Here is a 21,648-nt window from a genome sequence, read left to right as displayed (position 1 = left end):
TTTAAATGAAAACAACTTTTTTTTAACTATATATTTACCTTTTTTTACGTGGAATTTCTTTAGACATTGAAACATATTTTTTTGCTATTATCTTGGTACTTTCTTGTTTGTATTCACAGACTTGGGATATGCTGTTACACATAGGAAGTTGTCAGCATGAGCCACCCATATCACAGTTGACAGAAACTCCCTAAAGCCATTAATCCACTTTGATAAGCACTGCTGTTTCAGTTACTACTATTATATCAAATTCAGCTTGTTCACATGAGTAAATCAAGCAGGTTTTAATCACCCCATGGAAATTACTTGGTGTTTCTGACAGAATCACTTCTGTACAGTAAAGGTTTCAGGTAAATTTTTTCAGTGTGCCAGTGACTTCCAGTAAAGACAGAGGAAAAGAGGCCACTGAAGTCAATAAGCCCTGAATTAGAGACTTTGAATTTGGTTTATCTCTTATCCCAAGGGTACAATAAGAGTACTCCAAAATAAATAAGTGAAAATCATCCTTTAAAATAGAATAAAGGGTCAGAACAAATTATCTTTTGTTCTTCTGTAATGAGTATAAAGTTTGTTTGAAACTGCTGTGGGAATGAAGGCTAACAAGAAAAATTCTGCCTAGCTTGTTTTAAGATACAAGCAAATGTGTGTAGGCATTGTGATCTCCTCCATGGCAGCTCTTTTTGTCTTAATTAGTCTAAAATTTCTTGGTCTTATGACAGAACTTTTGACTCTATGCAGGCAAAAGAGAAAGTGGCACCAAAAATGCAGATATCTGGAACTATCTTATATTTTATTTCAGTTGCTGTCCAGAAAAATATTCTGGCTCTTAAGAAAATAAATAAAGCTCTAAGGCTGAAGGAAATAAGAAACAAAAATAATCTAGTAATTTACCTGTGTATTAGTCATCTTCTCTCATCTGCCATTACATACAAAGTATAATTCAAGTTTGCAAACTGTGGGGAGAGCAGTTTCAGCCCGGATGGTGAATGGGAGCAGGTTCTCCTGCCTCTCCTTCAGTGCAGGCACTGCCTGCCTGGACCATGTACAGCTGCAAAATATATAACTGCAACAGGCTCTCCCTTCCAGCCTCCTCCTGGGGTACTGCAGAGGAAGGATGTTTCTTCAGACTTCCCTTCCCCAGAGGTCCCCCGCAGGCTCTGGAGGATAAGGAAGCCCTTATGTTCACACCAACTCAGCATTAACATTTCCAGGGTGTTTAGACTGATTGTGAAGCTGAGATGTGTGTGGAAGGGCAAACACCTTGGCTGGGGGAGGCTGATATCACATACCAGAGATGTAGAAAATCAGCCTGGGCAGGAAGTGCTGTGAGCAGTAGGTGCAGTACCTCAAGGGTTTGGACATGGCTTTGGAAAGGGGATGCACATCTGGGGCAGTGCAGACTCAGGGGGCACTCTGTGCCTTGAAGAGCAAGCTTTGAGCCTGCCAGTGAGTTGCACATGAGTATGCTGGTAGGGTTGAACTGAGGGAGATGCCACCCTAGTGGCAAATTCCATTTGCAGTGTCCTTGTATACACAGAAAGAGCTTGAGCCAATTCTGGCAACTCCTCATGCATTTTCCCTGCTTTTGGCTGCACAGCCCAAGGCCTGACAGAAGCATCTGCCATACTGCTAGTAGCCTTAATTAGAAACATTTAATTTATATGGACATCTTAAAACCATAGAAGGCTTTCAAATCAAAAAATTAAATTCAGCTGCATTAACCATGCCAGGAAGAATTGCATAGGGCTTATGGTCAACATGAATTTTTAGTACATGAGCAGTCCTAATGACAGAAGAAATGACTTCAGCAAGAGAGCAAAAAATAATCACTTCCTATTTTTACAGGCATTCCTGTAGTTAACATGAGAAGTTGTGTTCAGAGAATATTTAGAAATATATATTTGAAACGTTTCTCCCAGAAAATCACTATGAAAAGAGGTATTGAATCTTAAATGCTTTCAGCTATCCATCTCAGAACACTCAGTCTTCATTACCTTTTAGAGGCTTTGGTTTTCACATTAATTGTCTGATGTTTGTGTGTTTAACCAAAGCATTGAGAAACCTTACACTGAATATTAAGATGGAAGAGAAAAGGGTCCGTATGCTGCTTAAGACATTAATTCTGAAGGACATTTTTGTGTCTCCCATATCCTTTCTCCAATGCAATGATGACAGAGCTCTCAGCCAACAGAAATGCCTTGGTTGGTCTTAGATTAAGCGCTCTAGAGGTACAAAGAAAAACCTAAATATTTGTATTTTGGCAAATCTGTTTTATTCTGCTCATGTCAATGTTTGTGTGAAGTATGTGTCCAGACACAACATTTCTTCTCTGGCTGAACATGATTTTCAGTATTCTGTTCTGTTGTCTGTGTAGATTGCGATGAAAATGGCACCAATTATTTTGCTGTCTGCAAATTTCCCATGTGATTTTTATACCACTCTTGATTTCTTGTTTCCTAGCTAGTCCATGTTAACCACTATGTGTTGAACTTCACTAAGGCAGAATGTGTAAGAAGACTCTGAGTCAGAACAGGTCCAGATAAGTGAGTTAACTCCTCAGCCCTAGAGACTCCTCTCAGTTCACTCCTCAGTTAGAGACTCCTCTGAGAAGGAAATGTCCTGTAAATTCTTGCTTTTTCAATGGTTTTCTTTTCTTCTGCACCCATACATATTAGAGTCTTAGCTCTTGAAAATGGAAGATGAGATAATTACTCATCTTGTAATTATGCTTGTGTTTACCCCAATTCTTGGACAACATTGCTTTACTTCTGGGGAACCAACAAAAGTGAGAGACTGTGTAGTCGTATATTGCAGACTGTGTTTCCTGAAGGAAATCAAGGGAACAGATTGTGGAATTAAGAGAAAGACTCTTGCTATAACCACACTGCTTAATGATATAGGAAATTACATTAAATCATTTTGGGACTCAATTAAAAGTGTATTTTTTTCTCCTATCCGGCTATAGTACAGACATATGAAGCAGCAACATATGGAGAACAACCATTACTTTGGGAAAAAATCTGAATTCAAATAACCTCTTTAAATCCAGAGCTTGTCCTGGGTGAATATTACGAATTACTGATAAATAGGTGTGACAAAATTGAATAATATCCACTGCTTTAGTGAATAATGTTGATGGGGAAAAATTAGGATATCAGTTCTATAAAATGGTAAAAAATGCTTCAGAAGCATAGAATTGAATTCAAAATAAAATACTAGATTTTGCTGTTGACATTTCTATTAAAATTTAGAGGCTGTGGTGAGGGTCTAGCTTTTGGCCGTCAACAGACAGGGGTATAAAAACTGTGTATTGGACTAGTGATGTCTGGTCTCTCAATATCTGTGAAAAGAAGACTTTTGGAAGTGTTAACAGTATTAACTGCTGATTTCTTCATAGAAGTGTTTTTCTCTATCTTTTTATTTCCTGTTTGATGTCTTTTCTGAACACATTCCATTTAATTACAAGACTTTCCTGGGGGTGGAGAGGGAGAGCCACTCCCCATGATACTGGAAAAGTTATGGCAATAAGGTGACATTCCAGGTGACTGAAAAATGGGAAATATTGTACCCATCTTTTAAAAAAACCATGAGAAAAGGTGACTCTGGGAGCTGCTGACCTGTCCACCCCACCTCTGTGTCTGGGAACATCATGGAACAGATCCTTCTAGAAGCTTTGCTAAGGCGCATGGAAGACAGGGCTGTGATTCTACACAGTCAACATGGCTTTGCCAAGGAATTTGAGTTTGTTGGTCAGAGGGTGAAGAAGTTTCATTAGGTGAGAAGATTATGTTGTTGTATTTAATAAATCACCATTTTCCCCTTAATTTTCAATGTAATTATAGGGCACTAAGAGGTCAGAAAACATGCACAATATGAGAAGCACTTATTTTGACTGGTAATTCTTTAATTTGACAGGGCATAAATTTTTTCCTGCTCTTTCATTGCAATGATTCTTCTTCCTTGGTGATTAAAAAACCCATAACTTCTATTTTAGTGGTACTGAGGATGATTATACTCTAGCAGGAGTGTTAGGAGTAAAAGTCAATGGTTGATGTGGCAAATACATCACTGGCAAAAAATTCTGAGGGGAGGTGTTGATACATATGTCACTATTTGGCCTTCTTTCCAACACCTGTCCAGAGATTAAGTAGAATGCAGTTTGTGCTTTGTCACTTACACTACAGATGACTTTGGCCTTCAAGTGTAACTCAATAACCTTAAAATACACAGTAGATAAACACTAAATACCAGGCTATCAGCAATTTTAGTCCTAAATGGATTACAAGATGTCAGGATGCCAATATGATAATCAAGCCATCACTAAGGCTGGTTGTTTTATTTCCAAAGTAACAACTGGATGCAATTAAAAGCTACAATTTTCTCTTCTGTCATGTTTGTTCAATTTTTTAGGTCTCAGCTGAGTAATAGTACTTCTCACACCTCATCTTCTAGGTAGCTATTAGAAGTATGCCACTTTCAATTGCCAGATGTTCCTGTCATCAGCCTGACCCTTCAAGAAAATTTAAACCAAAAGCTGTCTCTTGTGATTTCTTCATTTTCCTGTACAGTAGAAATGAGAGAGGAAGTGATGAGTGGTTTATGGGTCAGAGCATATGAAGGATGTCAATTTACAACTACCACTTTCATTTGAAATGTGTAGCCTGTCCTGGAGTCATTTGGTATGCCTTAATAATTTCTCAAAACTATGCATGGATAAATCTAAATTCTGCTTCACCTCAGACTCTGTCAAAAGGGCTCATGTTTTAGTACAGACATCCAGCCTAGGGTCCTTTGTTTGTTGTCAGAGCTCCTTATTCTGTCAGAAAAGGAGGCAAGCTCAGTCAGAGAGTGCTCCAGTCAGCAGCCCAACATACTGCTCCTTTTATGAGCTGTTTTGGACCACCAGTCTTTGCATTACAGACTTTTATCAGTGGAGTAGTCTGCCCACAGAAGTGGTAGAATCACAGTCCCTGGAAGTTTTCAAGAGACATTTCAAGGTGTCTGTTGGTTATGTGGTTTAGTGGTGAACATGGTGCTGGGTTAACTGGAAGATTCAATAATCTTTTCCAACCTGAATAATGTCCCCATGAGTCTAAGTTGTGTAGAATTGACTGAGGTTACAATCTAGCCCAATCTTCTGTTTATCTGAGTGTTAATAAGGTGAAAAAAACCCATCAGTGATAACCTGAAAGCTCATTTTTATTACCTAGAGCGTCCCTGTTTCCCTCTCCCTCTTTTTTTTAGCTACAATCTGCTCTTCTTGCATATGTACCTAAATGCCTCATAACTATATGTATATATATTTGTGTGATATATAAATTGCTATTTCCATGGTTTTATTAGATGCAGTCACTGCCCATGGCTGGGAGGCTGGAATGAGATGATATTTAAGGTATTTCCAATCCAAGCTGTTCCATGATTGAGTGTGACTCATGAAGAGTGTGTCTAGGCCCTTTGAAATCAGCTGACAGCCTGTTCTTAACTGTGATATGTGTTTGGTCAGAATTCACTCACAACACTCTCACTGTTCTAAATAAATAAACATTAATTTTACATACCCTGATTCAGTAATGGTTTCTAGGGTCACATGCACCTAACAGACACATTGTATTGCTTCCCAAAGGGATTTTTGTGCTGATGTTACGAGCTTTTCAATCCTGTTTCTTGTCTAGCACTGAATAAATTAGCAGCTTTGGTTCATTAGACATTGTGGTGGTTCAGTTCTGCTTTCTCCATACTCCAGACCGTAGCTCTCAGACATGTTAATACCCCACATTAATTGGGGGTAGTTACTTCACTGCCCATTGCAGTTAATAGAGGTCTTACAGCAGAGCGTGTGCTCTCAGGTATTTTAAAATATAGCCATAAAAATACCCTTTAGTTGCTCAGAAGCATAAAATAAGTCTGAAAAAGTTATTTGGAAAAGAAGAATTTTAAAGGGTGACTTAATTTGTGACATTTATACTGGATTTTGGAGTCTAGTTTTAAGAAGTTAGCTTATCTCATAGAGTAGCATAGACCAGGACTGGACATAGACCAGAAATTTGGCCAGCCTCCATAACTATCAGAAATCTTGTGAAATTTTTAGTAGAATTTACAAGAAAAGAGATATTGTCTGCTTTTAGCTACATGTCTTCACTCTTTGCCATACAGCTTAATGCATATACGGACACAATTACAGACATTTTGATTTCAGAAAATTTTATTGAGAGAAATTTTGAAATATTGTTAGAAAAAGCACCTCCATTGAAATGTATTGCACACCTTTATGGATAATACTGATTTTAAACATTTTATAGGTAAAAATAGGTATGCTGGACTCAAGATCAAGCCTTCTGTGTAATATGGATCTTAATGCAGATGTGAAAATCAAAAGATATATATGGTGCTCAAAACAGCAAAATATCCATGGTGGGTTTTTTTATTTATGTATTTATTTATATATATATTTTATAATATTTTATATTTTCATTATTTATTATCCTCCAGGGCATGTGATTTAGTAGCCTCAGGACTCAACATGTGATTTTCTGTATTCTTAATTCTAAAATTAAGTACAAGGTACTTAATGCTTTGAATGGTAATTTTACTTGCAGATAAATGCAGATACATGTTTTCTTTATACCAATAAGTACAAAGTCACATAAAACCATTTCCTGTCTGGAAGAACTAAGTAATCTTAGGAAGTGAGGAATTAGGTTTTTAGATTAAAAATACTCCTGCTTGTTCTTGAAATGAAAATAAGAAAAAAAAGGTAGTAGGCCTAATGCTGAAATGCTTGTGAGGGATGGAATCCAGGGCATTTGGCTAGATCTACCACCCCCACTTCTCTGTACCTAGACTTAGGATAGATTTGATAATGGTAAAATATGCACAGCAGTTGTAGGTTGCTTTGTGTGACACTCCTGTATCTAGGCATATAAAATTATAGACATATAGACAAACACTGAGTGTATTTTATGTCCTTGAATTAGAGGTCTGGAAGAATCAGCAAATGTTGAAACACCTTATAACAGGTATGCATATGTGATGCAGAGATAAAGGGATGTTTTATACCCTGGCGCTTCATGTCGTGTTAGTGACTATGATTGTTTGCATGCTCAAAGTCTTGAAAGATTTTCAGCTTTTAGTCTGAAAATTTTCCTATAAGGTTTCCTATGAATGTCTAGAACTGTCACCAACATTAAACATAAACATTTAAAAAATATTTACTTATGAGCATCAGTGCTTAAGAAATGAACAGAAACGAACAGACAATTTGTCAACTCCTTGCAAGAGTCCTTATATTTGTGTGAGAGTGCCTATATTCCTTCCATAAAGACAGCAAGAAAGGATCTCTTGAGTTGTTTTTTTTTTAGGAATGGGCAAAGGGTGAGCTGAGCAGGTGCTCAAATAGAGCAGTGGTGAGATGCAGAGAATTAACTCCTCATGGAACACAGTGGACATAAGAAAGGGCTTTGGCTATACAAAGGGTAGTGGATATTGTGTTGTATGTAGGATTTTATTATTTTCTTTCCTCACTGTAGTGTTTATTTACTGTCTGATTATTGCCTTCAGGGCACCTAGCATATTATGTTATTTCCATAAGAGTATTCCAAATTTTTTGAATAAATTTATATAAATATAAAAAGTACTCAGGACTGCAAAATTGGATATTTTGCTTGCCTCAGAAAGGGACCTCCATAAAACCTCATAAACCATGAAAAGCAGACAGTCAGCCTTGCTGGCATCCACGGTCCTTTTTCCCAGATAAAGACACTTCTTTCCAGTATGTAAATCTTCAGTACAAAACTGGCTTCAGATCTGCTAAATTTCTACCATCAAGTAACATATTGCTTTTCTTTCTGTGGTGGCTACTGCCAGATTGACAACTAATTTCTTTTCTGCTGCAGATGTGCTGTTCTGGCTAGTTTCTACAATGATTTTCATTTATTTTGGCACCTACAAACTTGTGACTCTCAATCTGGCCTTTTTCTTAGTACATATGTTCTACAATTGAATAATGCATTAGTACAGATTTAGCTGACAATTACATTTTTGCTTCCTTTCTAATTTTGAGTACATTATCAGTTTGGGATTTTTATTCAAATATTTAAAAGCATGTGACTGCAATTTATAATGTCTTCTGAACATCCTCAGTTAAGGTTATCATCTTCTTTTAGTATGATTTTGTACAGATAAAACACAGATGAATATAGCTAATCATGTGATTAAGCATACAGGATTTATATATTGCCATTGTTGCTTTTGTAGCTATTTATTTTTAATCCTGCCTCCTAATCCTCACTTTATCTGGCTTTTTATTATTACTATTTGATATTTTCCATGCATAACCACTTAAAGGAAAGATTTTCGTTTTAAAAAAAAAAAGTACTTTCCACAAGTGTAAGAACATAAGTACAAGTATTGCTACATTGTTGCAAAAAGACAGGAAAATGTAAAAAATACCTTTTCATACCCACTTTTTCATTAACAAAGAAATATGGTTGTGCCATCTACTACCAATGTATATTACTAACTGGTTACAACCTACACAATGTACTAAAGAAAAGTTAGCCAGCTGAGGAAAAGGAATTCAAAGAGTTGGCATCCTGCTCTCAGTGCTCAGTTGCTGCAGAGGCTGATACACTCAGTAGTGCTGCTAGTGACTGCTCCTATTGATGAAGCATTGTGATTTTTGTCATTTGTGCTTTCTCTGAGATTTGCATTCTTAGCTTGGAGCGTGCATCTCCACGCCACTGAGAGCTCTCCCAGCCTGGGGAGCAGGAGGCAGCTTGTGTCTAGCCCTGCTTTGTCCTGCTCCCCTCTGCCACCACACAAACCAGCACATGAGCAAAGCCTGAGCACTCCATAGTGCTTGACAAGGAGTCAAGAGCTGCCAGGGGTGTGATGGGGGCAGTTATGGTTGTACAACTGCAAAGCTCTTTGTCCCCACCTCCCTGCCATTCCTGTCCTTGGCATACTCCTCCTAAGTACCAGTTACACAGTGGAGATCCTTTGCAGGTGGTTTAAAACCACTAAAATTGACAGAAAATTAAATTCTGTACATTAAAACATGATGTTATGTTCCAAAGTCACATTTTGAGTCAGCATTTTATGACAAAACTTCCATCACATAAATTCCACTGTGTCCCTCTTTCTAGCACTGTAAGTCACTGCCTGAAATATGTTGAAATCTGCAGTGATTGTTGTAGTTATGAAACTGGTCACTACAGCTGGACAGATTTCTCCTAACACAATGCACACTAAGACAATATTGAAGAACAGGTTTCACATGTGACAGGAAGTGAGTACTATAAATTTCCTCCGGCAAACAAGGTTTAGTCAACATGTTTTGAAGGAGGGAGCCTCAGTATGACATAAAAAAAGCCCAGCATGGGTCTATCGTAGGAGCTGTCACTCGCTGCCAGTTATAGTTATTTTCAGGGTTATGTAAGTGTTGATCCTGAAAATACATTATGAGGAGGAAAGGTGTCAACAGCTTCTTGTGTTTGGTCCCAGATATCACATGGACTTGTGCTGGCTGTTTCTTCACTCCTTCAAGTATTGATGTTTGCTTATATCTACACACCCAGCAAGACAAGTCAGGTCCCAAAAAGGAAAGGATCATGACTGTCGACTTCATTCAGCTCTCCTTCATTCTTTCCAAGTAGTGCTGAATTCTCCGTGTCATGCTTTAGCTGTTCAGAGACGCTAAGCAGGAAGACTGTCTGTATAATCTGAAATACAACAAATTCAATGGTTCTTGAGATTGTTCACACTTTAACTACTGTAACTTGTCACATCTTTAAAGATTTTATCAGGATTTTTTTTGTAATTTCTCTCCTTATTTTTCCAACTATCTGGAATCACCCTAGTGTCTAGAGACTCAGTCAGTATTAAGTCTATAATATGTTTTACATTCTGTACAGGCACAGAATAATCTGTGTATTTGACTATTTACACAATCTTAATGTCTCTTCCTGAAGATTGAATTCCTGACATGGAGCACCTTCTCTCTAAAAGCACATATAAAATATTAAGTAAGTGCAACATCCTAGGCCTTCTAATGTAAAACATCTAGATTTCAAAATTCTGAAATGATAAGATTGTATTGCGTGTCTTCATTTAAATACTGGGAGTCCATTTTATATGCCCCACATTTCTGTATGTTTTCCCTTATCTACCTTGTTTCTAGAACAAAGATTTTAGGGTTATTTATGGTGTTTTTTTAACATTTCAGATAATGTAAGATCTTATTTTGATTTTCTCAACGCTGCAACTGTTGAATGAAGATTAAAGACCTATTTGTAGAATGTATGGCATGTCCTCCTTTTCTACTAGGCCAAGGAGAGGTATTCAAAGAAATGGAAGCACGGAGTTGCGTGTCATCCTTGCTGCAGAGGGATCTATAGGTCTCATGTCCTCTTAGGTGTTTGGCCAGGGTGAAGGATAAAAGCATCCTAATGTGAGGTTTCTGATGTCTGTCATCTCAAATTCAAATGCAGAGGTGATATCTTAAAACTAAAAACTAAAGCATAAGAAAAAAACTTAAAACTAAAGCATAAGAAAAGGCCTTGCTGTCACTGAAGTGTAGTAGAGTAGGACAGAACCCTACAGAGAGCACCACAATCAAAGTTTGGCACCATGATTAGTAAAAGAATCAGGGCATTTCCTAATGGCACAAACTTCAATTTGAAATTCCTTTTGTTACCTGTCTTTACGTGAAGTAATGCTGCAGGACCTGATTTTGCAACTTTCAGAGCATATCTCCATGCATGAGAGGGTGCAGAGGGATGTTGCTGGAATCACAGAGGCTGGAGATTGTTCTTTATACAGACCAGCTGAGGTTCAGAATGCTATTTGACAAGCAGCATCATCCATTTCAGTGAGGTGATCTTCAAGAGCTCCTCAAGGACCTTCCAGGGACCTCTTGGTGAGCTTCAAGAGCTCATATGGTGGACATATGCCACCTTGTTACTGGAAAATGGCTAACTGAATTACCAGCACATTCATTCATTCACATTTTTTCCAAAACCAAATCAGATTAGTTTATTTATTCATAATTTCATTACATTTCTTCTTTGTTTTTCTTGCATACACAGCTATTATTTATTGCCTTTCCTCTTTAAAATAAAGAAGTATTTCCTTGCTCACATTTAAGTCTCCATTTATCAATAAAATATAAATATGTTCTTGACATTTTAATTTTATTTTTAGTGGGATATAGTTTATGTCTTTTTAAATTTATTCTTCTTGATCTTCTTCATCCTTCATCAACATGGTTTCACAGTGAATTTCAGAGTGTCTGTTGTGTATAGCTTTTAATGTGTTTGATTTTTCACATTTGTTACCACTTTAATTTATTTTTTTGCTTCTCAAATGTTTTATAGGCACTACACCAATGCTGATCCTGTATTTGTGTTGGCTTAGAAGTTCCATGTAATTTAAAATCCCATTGGTAGATCTCTGGGAGGAGACTGCCTTGGGCTTTCACATCCAAGAAATGTAATCCATACTGCCTTTATGCAGGTTTGCTATCTCAGTGATGTATGGCATCTGACAGAACTTCTTTCAAGTGTTGATGAGAAATTTTTTGGATTTGGATGCATGATGTAATTATAGCTTTGAGCCACACGTGTCAGCATTTTTTCTTTTCTGCCTCCAGTAGCTCAGACATTTTACCTGAAGCCTCTGTCCATTGCTTGATTTGGCATCAGTCCATAAGTGCACAGGGTCACTTGAAGGCTCAGACTCAGCCTGGATTTTCCCAAGGTGCAAGTGAGCAAAGAACCTCACTGAAGCTGTGAATCTTTAATTTTCCCAGAGTCCAGAACTCTTGTAAAGTCTTGTAAAGTCTAGCTGTTTCTTTTGCTTGATGCATTGTAGTTAAACAACAAAAAAGGGAGTTGTTAATCACTGTTACACTCCTGGCCTGCCTTGAACCATTTTTCATTGAGCTGCCTGATAGACAAACACAACCTTTTTATCAAACACTTGCAAACGTGGATTTCTTGGGTGTTTACTGTTCCATCCAGAAAACCACAGTGCCTCTGCAAGTGCATGCATACAGGTAAAATGCCTAAAACCTACTGCCAGTCCAAAACTTTTGATTTTAAAATATTTTTGATATTTCATCTTCAGAAGTCCATAAGTAAAGCAGATGACCACTACCTCTGAAAATCAGCCATTTAACTTCAGATCTTACATTTAGAAGACATTAACTACTTAATTTTGCTAGAAAATTATATAAATGTGGTGTTGAATAGTTAGGACATGTTTTTATATTTATTGACTGCTGTGTCCTCTGTTCACTCTGCTGATATCTATTGTCTTACTTTTCTTGCAGAATAAGAGTTAAAATTGTTGTGGCCACCAAAAAAAACCTCCATAAAACCTCAAATCATCAGATGAGCAAATGCATTTCTAATTTAGGTTTTCCTAAAATACAAACAGCATTCTTTGTACCATCTCACTATATTCTTCCTGATATTCCCCATTTACTAGAATAAAAATAGTTCTCTCATTTCTCTTTCTGTAAATAATTTTCAGAGAAATATGTACTTGGTACACAACCATGAAAAGGGTACCTCTTTCCCTAGATTTGAAGGTGTTTTAGAAAATGTTGCAGCCCAGGAGCAGTTCTTGGGATTGCATTTTATTAGTGAAAAGAATGTTCCCAAATACTGCCCCCTGACCCTGAAACTCCATCATCCATACAACTAAATTGCTGGACTGGTCTCCAGAACAGTCACAGCCATGACCAACAAGTTCCAGGCATAAATAAGGACTCAGAACAGACCAGGAACTATTCTCAGTGGGCATTTTCAATATGGCCAACCATGTTTTGAAGGGAAACAGAATTAAGTATGGGCAAGGGTTATTCCTTGCCAAGTACAAAGACATACTAGAGGCTATTTGTAATGAAAACCAGGCTTTTTCCCAAGATGTACTTTTTATTGCCATTTCAGGATATTAATATTTTGCAAATGCTTCTTCCTGTTCTCCGATATCTGATCTATGATCTCTGCTATGTCATGATGGTGCAATAGCCTGCAAGCCAACAAATAAAGAGCACATATATTTACATGCATGTCTCAGGTAACATATTTTGAATAACATTGTTAATAATGGGATGTGAACATATTTGCTTCAGAAACATTTATAGAAATAGGGAGCAACATCTTTCTCAGAAAAAGGGGCATTTGTGTTGCATGAGGCATGAAATACAGATTCTCATCTGTAGCTCAGGACTCAATCTGCATGTTCATCCCCTGTCTGTAATGGCTCCTGAGAAAGCAGAGAATCCAAGGAAGGGCAAATGGTGTTGTCCTCCACAGTTTGTGACATTGCTGATATTTCTGTTCCATAAAAAATAAAAATATGATGTCTGATTACTTGTCTTGATTTTCATTTATCTTAATCTGACACCCAAATAAGGAGTGGCAAATAAATAAATAAATAAATAAATAAATATTTCATGGAAATTAGAGGGAAAATTGAAACATTGCTTATAATGTGGCATGAAGGAATTGCCCAAACATGGCATTAGGTTTACAGCACTAGCTACAATTTGTACCAAAGTTGAAACTTTTCTAAATGTTATTTTCTACTCATCATATTATAACTGTGATTTATGCACTACAGTTGTCACCCCTCTATTGCTCTCATCAGCAGAGACATCAGATCAAGCACAAGAATCACCATTTTTACCAGTTACTATGCCAGAATTTTGTGGTCAGTAACCAGAGATAACATTTACAGCAAAATCCATTTGTGCTGTGATAACCATGTTCCTGCCAACATTTCTCATCTGAGAAAGAAATAAAAAAAAAATATTATTTGACAACAGGTCAAATTTCACCTTGTTAGAAAGGGAAATCTTCATGGTAAAGAGAAACATGGGACATGGCAGATCCCCAGGGATTTATCTTTGAGGTAATGAGGAAATTAAATTCAGACCAGACATTTAGAAATTAGTTATAATATGGGTAAGCTGGGAAGTGAACAGTCATAACTCTTTACTACTCAGTTCCTCTAAACCTGCAGGGCTGACACCATAGACCAGTTCCAAAGCTGATTGCTGAATTACTGACCAGGAAAGGAAGGCATAAATAACTAAATGTGCTGGAGTATAGATGCCTACACTGCCAACATGACACGTGCCAGCACACATGAATTGAAACCCAAGAGCCAAAAACAAAAATGAAAAAACACCAAACAAACTAAAACCCCCACCCCAAATAGAAAATAATAAACAAAAGCCCTCAGTGTTTAGAAATGTTAAGTGCAGCTCATCAGGAGACTCTAGAGACCTGGAATTTTGCAGAAAAGTGAATCAGTGCTGGAGTTTCAAGACAGGTAGTGAGAAGCTGCTGTACAGACTAAGTAATCTGGTCTTCTGTTCAAAAAATGTAGATTGGAATTATTTTGGGAGACTCATAGCAATGAAAATGTTTACCTCCTCTTCTGTATTACAAGTTACCCAGAAGGAGATTTGGTTTAAAAGGTACAAGGTACCAGGTAAGGAGTTTAGCAGTTTTTTTTACAGAACAATGGATATTTACAAAAAACTTTTTAATCGTAGCCATAGTTGTCTGTTTCCTTATCGCAGACCAGAGGTCTCATGTTTCAGATCAGAAGAGTTTTGCTCACATGGGCAATGTGTCAGAGTATTTGTGTTCAGCAGCAGAGGACATTGCTGATATTTCATTGTGTTTAACACAAGGTTTCCTGATTCTGGATGTATCAGGCATCTCAGTGAGCATTGTTGTTTGCTGTTGGTGCTGTCTTCTGCTACCTTTTCTTTTTTCCTTGCAGGATGGACTTGAACTTAATTTAGTCCTTATTTCTCAACTGCACAGAATCACTTTCTCAGCTGTTCTAGCTTCATGTTTCTACTGGACATGATGGAGGGAAAAGGAATATCTATTCTCTCCTATCCCCCAGCAAATATTTGGGTTTTGCTTCTATTCTTGTAGCAGTAAATGGAGGAAAGCTGTCTGTGGCATTTTCTGGCTGTGCAATGCAAATACATCATGAAAGATCATTACTTCTTTGTTCCTCCAGAGTTTTCTTTAGACATAACACTGTAATAAACTCACATATGTACACCTGCAAGTAAAATTAGTTTTACATACTAAAATGTATGCAATTTAATGTAATGTAAACTTTATATTTCTATATGTCATCATTTTTAACACTCACATTTGAACAACAAGAGACAAATTTTAGGTAATGCCCTAATTATATCCTTAAATATTTTAAATGAAATGAAGCAACAGACTTTTTAGTGTGCCCAGCTACATTGCAAATGAATTAAAAAGTTTTAAAGAGTTACTTTATTGAAACCATGCTAAGAAAGTGTGGATTTTGACCATTGAAAGCTAAACAATTTAGAAATTTTACTTTAACACAAGAGTGAATTCAGAACCCAGAGTTGATCACCTAATAAAAAATTTCTCTGGAACATGCCAGGTTGCAGAAAATTTTACCTTGCAATAACAGAATTTCTGAAATAATTATCTAACTTTAACAACTAGAAAATAAAGCAGTGTTCAGCTCTGTTTGTCCACTATGTAGAATTTTCTATGTTTTAATTTCTTGTCACTAGATTGTCCGACACTTCTCTAAATTCAGCAAAAAAAAGGAACCTTAATCCAAATGAAGACACAAGAATATATATCAGAATTTTTATTGCCACATAAAGATAAAAATAAAGTAAGATGTCTTTTCCTAGTTCCCAGATTTCCTGCTGTGCCTCTTTTCTCCTTAGTGGAAATGGCAGGGTCTTTGCTAATGTATCATACAAACTCATTTATCTTGATTCCTTCTCCAGTAATTTTTGCCAATGTAGCCTGTTCTACACCTTCATTCGTTCTCTTATGCTGTATTAACCTAGCCTTTTGACTTTTTATATTTGTATTTCAAAATGCTCTGAAATGTCCTAGCTCTGTTTGTACTTAACTTCAAGATTCTGCACACTTAATGCAATAATAGCCCAGTGGGGATTCAATGTTGCTCCTGAGTTCTTCAGTGGTCTGAACATTTCCCATGTCAGAAATATTATTTTCTAATTCTGATTGACATGAGATTCTTTTACAGCCTGATAAATAGTAACTTGTATTCGAGTAGATATACTTTGTTACTTCCACACTTGACCAAACAAAACATCTAGCGCCCCAGTAACTCTGCTACTTAAAAAGTACTTACCTTGGTGCACAAAACTATGCACAGGGGAGTAAGAGCTGTTCTCTTACATGCTGTAGAGGGGATGTAGGTGTAAATGATAACTGTGAGACTTTTTAAATAAGAAGGAGGTGGTTTGCAAAAGAGCCAAATACAATAAATGTTGAGGCACCAATGTCGAGGTACAAAATTTATGTAATAGAAAAAGGTATTTGGAAGATATTGTGGTTGAAGACCTTGTGGGAAAGACAGACAGTTTTGTCCGCCAAGCTTCTCAGAGGAAATCCTGACAAATATTTCAAAAGAAACTTTTAACATAGTCTGCAGCTATTCCCCAAAGTCTCATATAAGCCTTACTAGGTTAGGTAAAGAATTAAGACTTACTCATCTGTTGCCAGTTATCATCTTAAGATAATTAATTCAATGTGCTAACCAAGTTCATATCTCATCTTATCAATAGCTGAAGTTAATTCCAAGCTGTTTGGCCTTTCATGTGTCTCAAACACACAATCATTTAGTAGCTCCTACAACAGTTATCTACTAGTGCACAACTTTTATCCTTCGTAACAGAGATTACTGAAAAAGATGCTGTTCAACAGAAAGCGAGTTTTTAAGGCACGTCAGCTTTCAGTTTTTTAGAAAGAAGATGAGAATTGATACAGCAACTGCAACTTTTTGTAAAGGTAGATCCAATATTCTCTTGAAAAATGTAAGAAAAACTATGTTGCTAGATTTTTGTTATTTACAAATAGTATCCTAATATTCATTCAATATCACAATATCCTTGACAGGAAATGAATAACTTCAGTTGCTGAAGCTGCTTATTATAGACTATAATAGAGAAGAAGAGAATTTTAAAATTATAAAAAATAAAAAATATTTGGCTTACAAATATATATATATTTATGCATATGTAGAGATTCAGTGGCTGTAAATTGTCAGTTTTATATATGAGAAGAAACTGACAGCAACAGACATTTTACATATTTTTTTTCCCTAGCCTCGTGATGGGTGATCTGGCTAATGCTTCTTATTTTGAAAATAATTTTCATGCATCTTTTGAGATGAATCTGGAACAAGCTGTTCACTATTTTGAGTTTTTTAAAATCAGAACTGGACTAAAAAACATTTTTTTCTGCTGTATGACATTCCACATCCATTTGTTTTTAGGTTTTTATCCAAACTAATTTCAGGACTTTGTGTTGGAAAAAAATGCATTAATAATAATGCTTCTAACACTAAATCTTGTGCTATTTATTTTTCTGGATTTTGATTTACTTAATTTTTTTATAACCCCTCCCATTTGTGTAAAACTCAGTATTCTGTCATCTCTTACAGTTCAGACCTACAAGTAGTTCTGCACAGCAATAAATATCTGTTTTGGTAGGCATGGACTTCAGATGACCACTTTATGATCAAACCTCAGATATTCCAAAAAACAGCAATAACACTCCCACTCACTTCAGAAGAACTAAAGCTTAGGCAATATGTGCTTTTTCTATATGCAACTGTATGTGGTAAGTTGGAGATCTGTGTCATGGGTGCTTGTCCTTGAAAGCTGACCATGCTCAAGAAAAACGTGGCCCAGGAAATGGGTTGCTCCTATTTAAATTAATCTGTTCCTTTATAACTGAAACCTTGTATGTATAATTTAATTGTAAATAACACATCAGTGATAAGATGTTGCATTTTAATCTACGTAGTAATCTAAGTAGTTTCTGGAAACTAGATGTTTTAATTTCCATTCAGGGCTCTATCCCAGGATGTCACAACCAACCTCTGTGACATCACATGGTTCAATCTTTCTGTGACTTACTTCTCAGCCTTTAAATGCAATCAAGAAAGGTATTTCTATCTATTTTTCTCTGCTGCCTGTTAACGCTGAAAGTCGGGGGTGAGGCTTGGGAGGGAAGCTTTTTGATGTTTTTTCTTCTTTTTTTTTTTTTTTTATCTTTTCCTCATTTCACTTAGGTACCTTATAAAGAATATTGCATCACTGTTGTAGATTGATGACTCTGTATACTGCTCTACTCCATAATGCTAACATCAATGGGAATATTTTGCTAGGTTTCCTTTGGTATGTTATTCTTCCTAAGGTTTAAAAGTTAGTTTATTACTCAGATGTGGTTCAAAGATCCTCATCCTAAAAGCTCACAGGCTAGTGAAAAGATAACTGTGACCAGGAAGAAAAAAAGGAACAGAAATCTCTTACTCTGTATTTTTAACAAACCCCAGGAAAGCATAACGTTTTGGTTTTTTTTCCCAAAAAGGGTCACAATTTGATTTGATTCTTCAGTTAAAAAAAACCACAGCTGTGTCAAAACATGCATTCTTATTTCACAAAACTCTCATAAACAGTGATTTTCACATAAGAACAATGGAATTCTGCACAGCAGTCTATGCATCAGTCTCCTTGGTTCTATTAACATAAAATTTCTGGAATGAAGCATATAGTAAAGAACACTGGTTGACCTTTTCCATCTTGTGTACATGAACTGAATTCTGTAGAGACATTCAGGAAGTCTACAAGTCAAATCCTGCTGATATAAACACTGGACATCTTTGAAAACTTCAGACATAATTCAGAGAAGATAAGCAGTAAGGCAAGAAAGATGAGAGAGAAAGAAACATCCTTAGGATAGAAATGTTGGATGCTTAACAAAGCGTCTTCTAATCACCAACTTTAGATGTAGACAAGTCAGCCCAGAGGATCAATGATTTTCATACAGAATATATTGTCTGCCAGCAACTAGAATTCCCCATCTGTGCTTGAATTTGGAAATAGTAACCTAGTAATTGCTCATACTTTGAATGAAGACATTACTGGGTAACAAAGTCTTTATAAACATCACTTATTCACCCATAAAACAGGTCAATGCCCTAATGCAATAACTTTTATTTTAAATCTACAATTTTGAACAAAAGGTAGTTTTTTCTTTAGTATATGTTTGTCTTGGGTGGGCAGGTGGGGTCCAGTCCTGTTAAACTAAAAATACTATACCTTTGGGTCTACTCAATAACAAGAAAATCAGTACAGAATATTAAGGACTGATTGATGAAAGTATTTGACATGAGCTCACGCACATAACTACTGCTTTTATCTCAGGACTGTGTGTCTCTGCAAAGGAAAGACATTGTGTGAGTGAAGTTATAAACTGAGCATGCAAAGGTGCATTGGTTTTGCACTGGCTGTCTACACATGGGTGAATGTTTAATACACCCAGGTGGGTTAGGATCACTGCCCACAAGTGCCATGCTGTATTTGGTGAAAGGATGTAGGGGCTGGAGATTCATTTCCTTCTCAGTGGCTCATTCTCCATAGGTGCTCTTCTTGCTTCCCTTCCTCTCCCATTGTCTAAACAAGAGGATCTTGCTCTCTAACTTTTGTGCCTCCTGCACCTACAATCAAAATACAAGGTGATACTGACTAAAATTCCACTTCTGAATTTCAAAAAATTAAATCAATTGCAATAATATTTTCTTTTAGTTTAGACTGAACAATTTAACCATAAAAAAAAAAATAGTTTCTTATCACTTATGAACCAAATTCCTGTGTAATTTCTATTGATACAAGGTTACAGAGGATAAAATAAGAATTACATGAAAGGTCTTTTATCAGCAAAGTGGAAAAATTACCTTATTTTCAGAGAGATGCTCTCATTATGAATAGGTGGAAGAAGAGGCAGCCATAGCAAACTGTTAACACTTTACTAAACTTTCCTGTCAACATTTTGTGCTCCTCTTTCCCAAAGCCAACATTCTCCATCTCTTTTTATTTTTAAAAAATTACTATTATTATTATTATTATTACTACTACTACTACTATTTATTTGGGGGGAGGGGGCGGGGTGGCCAGGAGGAAGTGACTAATAAGGGAAATATTTGTTTTCCTAAATGTCAGATCATTACAGGGGCAAGTTCAAGTGCCTGTGATGTTTCAGAGTTTTGATTCTGAAAAAAAGGATGCATAATTCACCATTAAGTGGGTTTTTCCCCAGCATCAAATTGTGTGTGTGTTAGGGAAGGTGCAAGGCCTGTTTAAGAACTTAAATTCCTCATGTGTTGGGATTTTTTATGTCAGACCCAAGTGCTATAGCAGAGAAGAGGTAGGTCAACCTATCCATTCACAATATAGATAGATAGATAATATTTCCTTTGGAAGGATATCTAAAAATGTTTCACTCCAAAAAAAATTGGAACTGAATTTTTCAAAAATATCTCACTGGAGATTCGTAACCTGTCAAGGTGGAGAAGTCCAACAGATTAAAGCAGTTTATGATATCTTAAAAACTTCAGCCTTTAAAGTTGTAGCAAAAGAAGAAGATTTTCAGTACTTCCTTCATAGTCCAGTGGAACTATATTCCTTTTCCAATATATTTTCTTACAGGAATGTCCTCAATTTTAAATGCAAGAATTCAGAGCAAGTCAAGTACACTCCAGTCATCTTCACAGCCAGAATCCTCCCAAATTTTGATATTCTTAAAATAGATACAACTCTACAAATAAATTCTATTATGTCCACAGCTTTGTCTTCCTCTCTTGTCTTCTATATAAGAGAAAAATACCTGACATTAATTGACTCCTTGTGTATTTTAAATGAAAATTATCTGCTATCAGTTTAACAGCAGTAAGAAAAAAACCCACCATTTAGAACTTATCACCTCCTAGAAGCTCAGTGGCTGCATTTTCATGTTGGACTTCACAGTCTGAAAAAGAACTTTATTGTGAAGTACTGGCTCAGCCTTGACACCTTTTTTTAAAAATACTTAGTGCTTAATTAACTTATTCCTTTGCATGACAGTAGCATCTGGGGAGATTTTTCTGTTTGTTAAGGACTAGGATGACTGGCTTCCCACTTCTGGAAAATGTTACTTTCAGGAGGGTAGAGAATTTACAATTAGGGAAAGAAAAAAGTCAAAAATTACAATACTGTGAGCGTGACATCTTTGTCTGAGAGTTCTAATTTCCAGACACAGAAATGTAGGTTTGCAGACCACATCAAAACAAATGGGAAAACATCATTAAATATAGGTTTGGAATCCTTGTTTCCCTCCGTAACATTGTATACTTTTGCAAATCTCAAAATGTAAGGATGTCACGGATTGCAAGAAGAAGTTGCTAGAGTAGGAACAGGTGGGTATAAATTCAAAAGAAAAATTAGAATTCCTTTGCCTAACTAAACCTGTATGAATTTAACATATGCTAAGAGAAAGAAGAAATAATTAAGAGAAAAATGCAATAAAATCTCTGTCTGCTGAATGTTTATTGTCTGGCCCTGGACCCAGGCCCACTAGGACATGCTCTCTGCAGGCTGGGGCACACAGCTATAAGGTCCTTATCTCCTCTCTGGAATGTTTCTGGATTTTGTCCAATCATTTTTAATACCAAATTTGTAAAAAACACAGGAAATTTTAGCCATCCATTTCTGAATTATAAGTTTTCATTAAACATAAAGTGGTTGGCCCTGGGCGAATGGGAAGA

The sequence above is a fragment of the Cyanistes caeruleus genome, chromosome 1 (genome assembly GCF_971803275.1).
Source record: "Cyanistes caeruleus chromosome 1, bCyaCae1.hap1.1, whole genome shotgun sequence".
NCBI classification, from domain to species: Eukaryota; Metazoa; Chordata; class Aves; order Passeriformes; family Paridae; genus Cyanistes; species Cyanistes caeruleus.
This window is presented reverse-complemented; position numbering follows the sequence as displayed.